Consider the following 8,640-nt stretch of genomic DNA (forward strand, 5'->3'; position numbering starts at 1 on the left):
CCTGGCAGTACCAATCTACTTCAGAGAAAATATGGGCATTGAAGAAACTGCATATGGAGTTAATTTTCATTGTGGCAAAAGTTAGCCACTGGACAACAAAGTATCCTCAAATCAACAGAAAAAATGGACAGACAGAACATGAAACAAAGGACTACCGATTCCTGCCAAAACAAGTGTGGTTATGGCTTTATCAGACGGCATCTTCTGAGGCCAGGACAATATGGCACCATCCCTGAAGTGGCCTTCACAATCTGGAAAAGGTACAGTGCCCTTTTCTTTGAAGGCAGCTGAACAGGCAGTGGGCCGATGGCTTCTGTTGTGCAATGGAACAGCAACTAAAGCTCACGCCTCTCAATAGTAGACTGGCATTTAATAGAGGGATGTGGAGAAGAAGGGGATGCTGAGATGAAGCCATATATACACAGCCAAGAAGAATGGACAGCTGAATTCAAAAACCATCAACAATTTCCAGAATTTAAAATCCTGAATCATGACATGACACTAGTGGAATTCAGGTGTTTCTGGTACATGGACTGCTCTCACCCAGTGTGAGGTTGAACTGTTGACCTTGTGTACAACCTACTTCACAAATGAGTCTGTCAGATACGCTAAGCCTATAGACTGAAGATGATGCCCCAACACTGCAGAGAAACCTCAGGTGACTGTCCAGGCAGCTGGCTGTTTCTGTCGACTCACAAAATTTTTGGAAGTTGCTTTTGTGCACTTCCTGTTTTTATTTTTGTTAGCTAATATTATTTCCTTCTTGGGTCTCTGAGGGAGTTGAAGATTAGTTAGTTATAGTTGAAGATTAATTAGGATAGAAAGTGAATTAGATACATTTTGGACTTACTAAAATAGGATAGATAAGGGAATTATTTTCTCTGATTTGTCAAATACAAATGGACTAGACATCGTTTAGGTATTTGTTACTTGTATATATTGTATATAGTTATTGTACTTTTGTATATAGTTTTTCTTTTGTTAGTTATAACCTTTTGCCTTTTTTCTTTTTATTAAAATAGAAAAGGGGAAATGTGGTGATATTTTATTTGTACTGAAATGTTATTTTAATTTTATGTTAATAAATAAAGTTGCCCTGGGGTCAGAGCTATTAGAGCCATAGTAAGAGCGTGGTGGTTAGAAGAGCTAGGTAGATTTCTGTGTGTTCAGGGATACAGCCAGTATTGGAGACATACACCTTTGAGACCTGGAGGGCGGTACTTACAGGCAGTGATGAGGCAGTCATGTGGTTGGGTTTACAACCAATGAGAAGGCAGAACAGAAAGATTATTTAAACAGGGACACAGGAAGTACCTCCCTCTCTCGGGGAAGCTAGGAGCACTGCAGGAGGTAAGATTTTATCTCTGAGCTCTGACCTCTCGGCTTTCTCTTTTACATTGGCTCTGTGTTTCTTATTTTAAAAAGACGATTGGTTACATCTACAGTTTTTGTCTACTTCCTCCACTGCTGCTAGTGTTTAAGAGTAGAATGCAGAAGATAATGGTGTGTGGTGTGCTATTTGTGGAGTGGACTTGTAGTTATTGAGACATTAAGGGCCGTGTCAGAAAGAATAGTGTGGTGTGGACAGAAGCAGGATTGTAGGGTTTCTAGGGTACAGTGGTGGAGAGAAAACCATGGCACTGATTCCAGTACTAGAAAAGCTCAGAGATAATGAAAGCAGAGGGTGTTTGTCTCGTTGCATTGTGATAATGAGAACATGGACTGGTGGAAAGGAAGATTTTAAAAGATGTGATTGTCAGGGAGTGAATATTTGTACAGTAGTTAGTATTTGAATTTTAAATTTATTTATTTTAACTTTTAAAATTAAAATATAGTTACATAATTGTGATGGTTTGAATGAGAATGGCCCCCATAGCCTCGTATGTTTTTTGTGTTTGTTTGGTTTTGAAACAGGGTTCCTCTGTGTAGCTTTGGAGCCTTTCCTGGAACTCAGGCTGGCCTCAAACTCACAAAGATCCGCTTGCCTCTGCCTCCCAAGTGCTGGGATTAAAGGCGTGCACCACCACTGCCCAGTAGCTCATATGTTTGAATACTTGGTCCCTAGTTGGTGGAACTGTTGGGAAGGATTAGAAGGTGTGGTCTTGTTGGAGGAGATATGTCCCTGGCGATGGGCTTTGAGGCTTCAAAAACCTCCTGTCATCCCCAGGGTACTTTCTGTTTCCTGTCTGCAGATATGGATGTGGGTTCTCAGCTGCTGCTTCAGTGCCCTGCCTGGTCCCATGTTCTCTGCCCATGGTGATGAACTCTTACCCTCTGGAACTTAAGTCCAAATAAACCCTTCTTTCCATAAGCAGCTTTGGTCATTGTGGTGGTTTGAATAGGAATGGCCTCCATAGTCTCATGTATTTGAATGCTTGATCCATAGAGAGTGGCGCTATTAGGAGGTGTGGCCTTGTTGGAGTAGGTGTGGCCTTGTTGGAGGAAGTATGTCACTGTGGAGGCGGGCTTTGAGGTCTCATACATGCTCAAGCTAGGCCTAGTGGGCGTCTCCTTCTGCCGCCTGTGGATCATGATGTAGAACTCTCAGCTCCTTCTCCAGCACCATTTCTGCCTGTGTGCCACCATGCTTCTCTCCATGATGATATTGGCTTAAACCTATGAAACTGTAAACCAGTCCTAATTAAATGCTTTCCTTTATAAGAGTTGCTGTGATCATGGTGTCTCTTCACAGCAAGAGAAACCCTAACTAACACAGTCATGGTGTTTTTACCACAGCAACAGAAAAATACCTAATATAGTGATTTTCTCTCTCCCCTCCCTGTAACCCTTTGTACTGCCCCCCACTCTCATATTCATGGCTTCTATTTCTTTGTTATTATGCATATATCTTAATTTACATTTATTAAAACTGATTTTCAACTCGATTGTACATTAGAATTCCTTCTGAAAATCTTTTAAAAGGTAAGTGCTGGGCTGCATCACAGACCTGCTGGGTCAGAATTCCTCAGATGAGCAGCAGTACTGGTGCCAAACAAGTAGAATTTCACAGGGTAGTCTGCTGTGGATATGAGCGGCTGCGGGACTGGTGGGGGAGAGAGATTAGTCCTGACCGTGGGCCAGGCAGGACTGGAGAAAACTCCAGCTACAGTAGTCTGACGTCAAGGATGAGATGCTGTTGAAGTAGAACGGCAGCCAGTGTGAGCCTCTTCTGTGGGTCACCAGAGAGCAGCCCAGCCTGCACAGGGAGGACCAGACATCTCCAAGGAAAATGATACCAAAGCTTAGGATTAGCCCAGGAGACATTCATTTTCATGATAGAGGAAGATAGGTATAGTAGCAAACACTCTTTGAAATCAAACTATAAACTCAAGGCTTCCATCAGCATCCTGTATTAACCTTGCATTTTAAACTCCGTTAGGTGTGAGCTCAGCCTCTCACACTACCAGCCATGGCCAGAGAACTCAGAGGTGGGGGAGAATCAGATCTGTGGAGTCCGTGAAGAAGGCCTGCAGAAACCAACACCTGGAGGACAAGAAAAATACACCCAACTGCCTTTGCTTCATCTGCTGCTGCTGTGATCAGATGCTAAGGACAGAAGAACTTAGGAGGATGAAGGTTTGCTCTGGCTCACATTCAGAGTACACAGTCTGTCATCGTGGAGAAGTTGAGGCAGCAGGAACTGATCTCATTGTATCCTCAGTGACTGCAGAAGCAGAAGCGATGGATGCTTGGTAGTGCTCATCTTACTTTCTCCACTTATACGTAGCAGGGTCCTCTGCCCGGAGATGGAAGGGAGGGAAGGAGAAGGGAATTCTAGATTCTCTTAAATTGGTAACATTAATCACCACACTAACAAATGTGAAATTTTCATCTGAATAAAATCATCTTTGTGGGGAAAATATCAGATGGAAATTGGAAGTTAAAAATAATTACAACATTGTGGGATACACAAATATATGCTTGGTGAATATTTTGTTTTAAATGTGAAAAATAAACGAACTAGTTGTTTTACCCCCAAACCAGACAGAAGTATCCATATAAAACCAGGAAAAACAGGACGGACTGAAGATCTTAAGATGAAGGACTAAAAAAAGCAATAGACTTGATTAATAAAACAAAAAATAGTCTTTGAAATGATCAATAATGTTGACAACTCTTCACAAGAGAAAGACAGGAATTAGAGGTGGAAAGGGTTACCACTGCAAATATGGACGTTTGACATTTCGTAAAGGGATATGTATAATTTTCCTTCAATTTGTGGATCTACATGAATATGACTTTTAGAAAAGTACAATTATTAAAATTTGCTTCTTGAGAGATTTTAAAATCTTAATAGATCAAGGACTAGGAAGTATTCAGAGGTCAGCTCCTGGCTCACTGAATCTCTAGCTTTGCATGTAAAGCCCATCAAACCTTAATTCATAAAATAGCTTTCCTGTTAGAAATCTTAAGATGTGGGAAAATGTGGGGTCTCACGATTCTTTAAGTCATCTGAAGACAGCCCTGAAAAACTTAGAAGCTGATCCCATTGTGAGCATAGCAAGTCCTGATGACTGGCTGGTACCTAGCACTGCAGTGAGACCCCCGGACCTGGCAGGATCTAGGCTGCATATTGGAGGGACTTCAGTGCCAGTAATGGATCCAGGTACTCCATCATGTAACGGGTTTTTAGACAAAGCCTGGATTCCAGCAGCACCAACAAGCATGCTTAGGCACCTGTCCCCTTATGCCAATTACAGAATTACAACAAAAAACAGATTTATTCAGTGTGGCCACAGAGGGAGGAGGGACAAAGGAATCCAGGAGCACCAAGTGCAGACATGAGAGAAACCGTTCTTGATTACCACCCTTTTAGATATATGCACTTACAATTTTCAGTGATAAGTGCTAATTGGCCAGGTCTTTCTAGAAGTCAATTTAGCCATAGCTATTAATATCAAAATATTTGACTCAGCTCTTCCTATTTTAGGAAACTGTCCTATAGACACATCTGAGCCTCACTATAGAGATGAATACACCAGGATACATGGCTCCATGTGTACTAAGAAAGGGGGGCTGGAGAGATGACAGCGATTAAGAGCACTGGCTGCTCTTCCAGGTCCTGGGTTCAATTCCCAGCAACCACATGGTGGCTTACAACCATCTGTAATAGGATCTGATTCCTCTTCTGGTGTGCAAGTGTACATGCAGAGCACTCATGCATAAAATATAAATAAATACATTTTTTTAAAAGAGAAAAGGAAAACATGCAAGCAATGAAGTAATACAAAAGGAAGCGACTGTCGGGCAGTGGTGGCACACACCTTTAATCCTAGCACTTGGGAGGCAAAGGCAGGAGGATCTGAGTGAGTTCAAGGCAAGCCTGGTCTACAAAGCAAGTTCCAGGACAGCCAGGACTGTTACAAAGAGAAATCCTGTCTCAAAAAACAAACAAAAACTTGAAGAAATAAAAAAAGTGACCTAAAACACCCTTCAGTGGGGATAAGTTATGTATAAAAATGATAGTGCTAATTCATGGCTCTAAGGTAAATAATGAGCCCAGTATAATTATATGCAAAGCAACTGTGTGCATATGTATTTACATATAAACAGAAAATGATAGAGTGTATACATAACTGTTGTAGTACTATCCTCCAAATAAGGATGGCCATAGGGAGGGTCCTAGAGGTGGACTGTCAGATTCAGCATACATACTAGTATTTTGCCTGAATAATATCTAAGATGGGTTTAAAGTAACATTTGTGCCACAAATATATGTTTCTAGGCATTCCATTTGATTCTGGGAGTGAAAAAGACAGCGTGCAATCATGAAGCCCTCAGGGGCCCTGAGAACTGTTATTTCTGGTGCCCCAGGGACGTTTCTATCAACAAACTGTTTTGCTAAGTAGTAACCCTAACCCTAACCCTCAGCCATTGCCTGTGGGGTTCTGCTAAAACATAAAACAAAAACTGTTTAACCGCTAGAATTTTAGGAGATTTTATGGATTCCAGTCATATTCTTTGTTAAAGGTTAAACAGTGAATGCCCTGGCCCACATCTGATGCCTGGACTTTCCTCATATTCCCCAAATTCCAGGAACTTTCAGCATAGCCTTGTAAGGCAATGTGGGGTGGGGAGTTGGTGGGATCTGGGGGTGGAGAGAGATGAGGTGAAAGGGTGAGCGTACTGAGTTATGCATCTTTACCCAGAAGGCACTGCACCTTCTGGAGATTTGCTGATATTCTGTGGTGATCCATCCCCACAATGACACTGAAAGATCTGGATTCTCCTGGATGTCTGGGGGCATGGAGTGTGCCGCAGCAGCATTGATGTCGCTGGGTCATTAGTAGACATGGGGGCTGCTCGTCTGTCGAGTATGGCTGGGAGGATGCAAGCTGGGTAAATGCAAGATTGAAGAGCTTGCACTGGTTCTGACCCCACACCACAGCCTCCCCCCAGTGTCTAGGCAGGGAGTAGGGAATAGTCTCTAATTGTACCAATACCAGTTTAATGAAAGGTTATCTTTGGAACTCATCTCCTTGGCTTTAAAAGACAAGTTATTTGTTCCAAAACTGAGATTAAGCAAAACATATACCAAGCATCCTTGATTACCTGTTGGAGAAATTTGCCTCTTTCAACTGTGTTGAAAGGTAAGTGCTAATGGACAGGAGATGCTTAGATATTTAGATACTTAGATATTTAGTTGCATGGTAGGTCTAATTAGGAGCCATAGATCCTGCCTGACGATCTTCAGAGATTCAGTACTTGTTTTTAAATAGTGGCTGACATCTCAAGATGGTGCTGATCACTATGTCTAAATATTAACCATGCCACCTGGAAGAGATGGTACTTTCGTGGCTTAGCTGTTTTCCATTCTGTATAAAACAGCTTCTGGCAATTAGCAATCTGGATTCCCCAGCCAGGGTACATGTTTGTGGCTGAGGTAAAGTTGACACGGGGGATCTGACTAACTCTACGCCATGGTCTGGCTATTTACTGAGACAATGTCTAGGAATTTATAGGATCATGCAGGCACTTTGTCAATATTCCCCCTGAATTCCAAAAGCATAGAGGGACTCCGTAAGGCAAAGTTCCTTGGATCTTCAGAGCCCTGTGTGCAGTGTGCTGCGCCAAGGTGCTTAGCTTGTTACAGATTTATGTACGGCTGGAAGCGACAGCTCTTGGAGCGGAGTTTTAGATGAAGCACATATTGCAAGAAAGGGAAAACTTGACTCTGAAGGCGGGAAGCAGAGCAAAGGCTGCACAAGGTACACTTGGTGGCAGGCTGAGCCTTTCCTGGGGGATGTCTTTGGTGCTTCCGAATAGGCAGAAGTGGGACTGGCTACAGCGACACAGGCTGGAGACAGGACCGTGAACCCCGCTGTCCCATCCCTTCTCAGACCGGCTGCTTCCCTTCTGTTGTATGAACTTGGCTCTGCACAAGTCAACTCTGGGCTTGTTCCAAACCCTCCTAAACTCATGTCTGTGCAGGGTGAGTCGCTGTCTCCTGCCAGCCTGGGAACTGCTGCTGTTCAACCCGGCTGTATGTAAAAATGCAGTAACTAATCTCTTAGGCCCCGAGCCAGATTGGAGCACTGAGGCTGGAGTTTCTCTGAGTAGATAACTGAAAGGGAGGGTGAAATGGAGTTCCAAGCAGTGGAGAGGAATGGCTGTAGGAATAGTTAGTATATATGGCACGCATGTGAGAATTCATTTCTTGTAGCCGGGTGGCAGTGGCGCACGCCTTTAATCCCAGCACTCAGGAGGCAGAGCCAGGCATATAGCTGTGAGTTCCAGGCCAGCCTGGTCTACAGAATGAGTACAGCCAGGGCTACACAGAGAAACTTTGTTTCAAAAAATTAATATATATATACATATAAAATATATATATAATTAAAATATATATATTAAATATATATAATTAAAAATATATATTTTAAATATATATAATTAAAAAATATATATATATTTTAAAAAGGAAACGAGATACATTAAAAACAAACACAAAACCAGCCTTCTCTGTCCTCTGAGATGGCAGCACAGAAACGTGATGCAGCTTACCATCAATGCAGGGTGACAGCATTCCATCACCCTGGAACCAGGCTTCATGACATTCAGTTTGGAAGATGCATAGAATAGGGAGGAGAACAGAGCGGGATGTGATGGATAATATTTATTGTCCACTTGACAGGATCTAGAATTACTGAGGAGGTCAGCCTCTAGGCCCCCCTGTGAGGGGTTATCTTAATCAGAGTAACTGAGGTGAGAAGGAAGACTCACCCTAAGTGTGGGCAGCACCATCACCTAGGCTAGTGTTCTAGAACAGAAGAAGGAAAATCACACTAAACCCCAGACGCTTTCTGCTTCTTGACTGAAGATGCAGTATGGCTCAGTACCTCAATTTCCTGCTGCCGTGGCTTCTCCGTCCTAACAGACTGAACCCTGTGCTGTGCGATGCTGTTCCTGTGGTGATGTGAGCAAACGTCTTCCCCGATAGGGAATCCACACTGGACCAAAGTAGCGACACCAGCGAAGTCCAGCCTGGAACCATGAGTTTATTGAGATTGCTTACCGTAGTGTAGGTGAGGGTTTCTTATAGGATCTGGACGACTCAAAGGCAGCTGTGTCCCAAACCAGTTCAGGCCTAAAGATTAGTCCCTCTCCCTTGTTTGGGCGATGTGTTCTGGGACACGCTTGTAT

Source organism: Peromyscus maniculatus, chromosome 3 (genome assembly GCF_049852395.1).
Source record: "Peromyscus maniculatus bairdii isolate BWxNUB_F1_BW_parent chromosome 3, HU_Pman_BW_mat_3.1, whole genome shotgun sequence".
NCBI classification, from domain to species: Eukaryota; Metazoa; Chordata; class Mammalia; order Rodentia; family Cricetidae; genus Peromyscus; species Peromyscus maniculatus.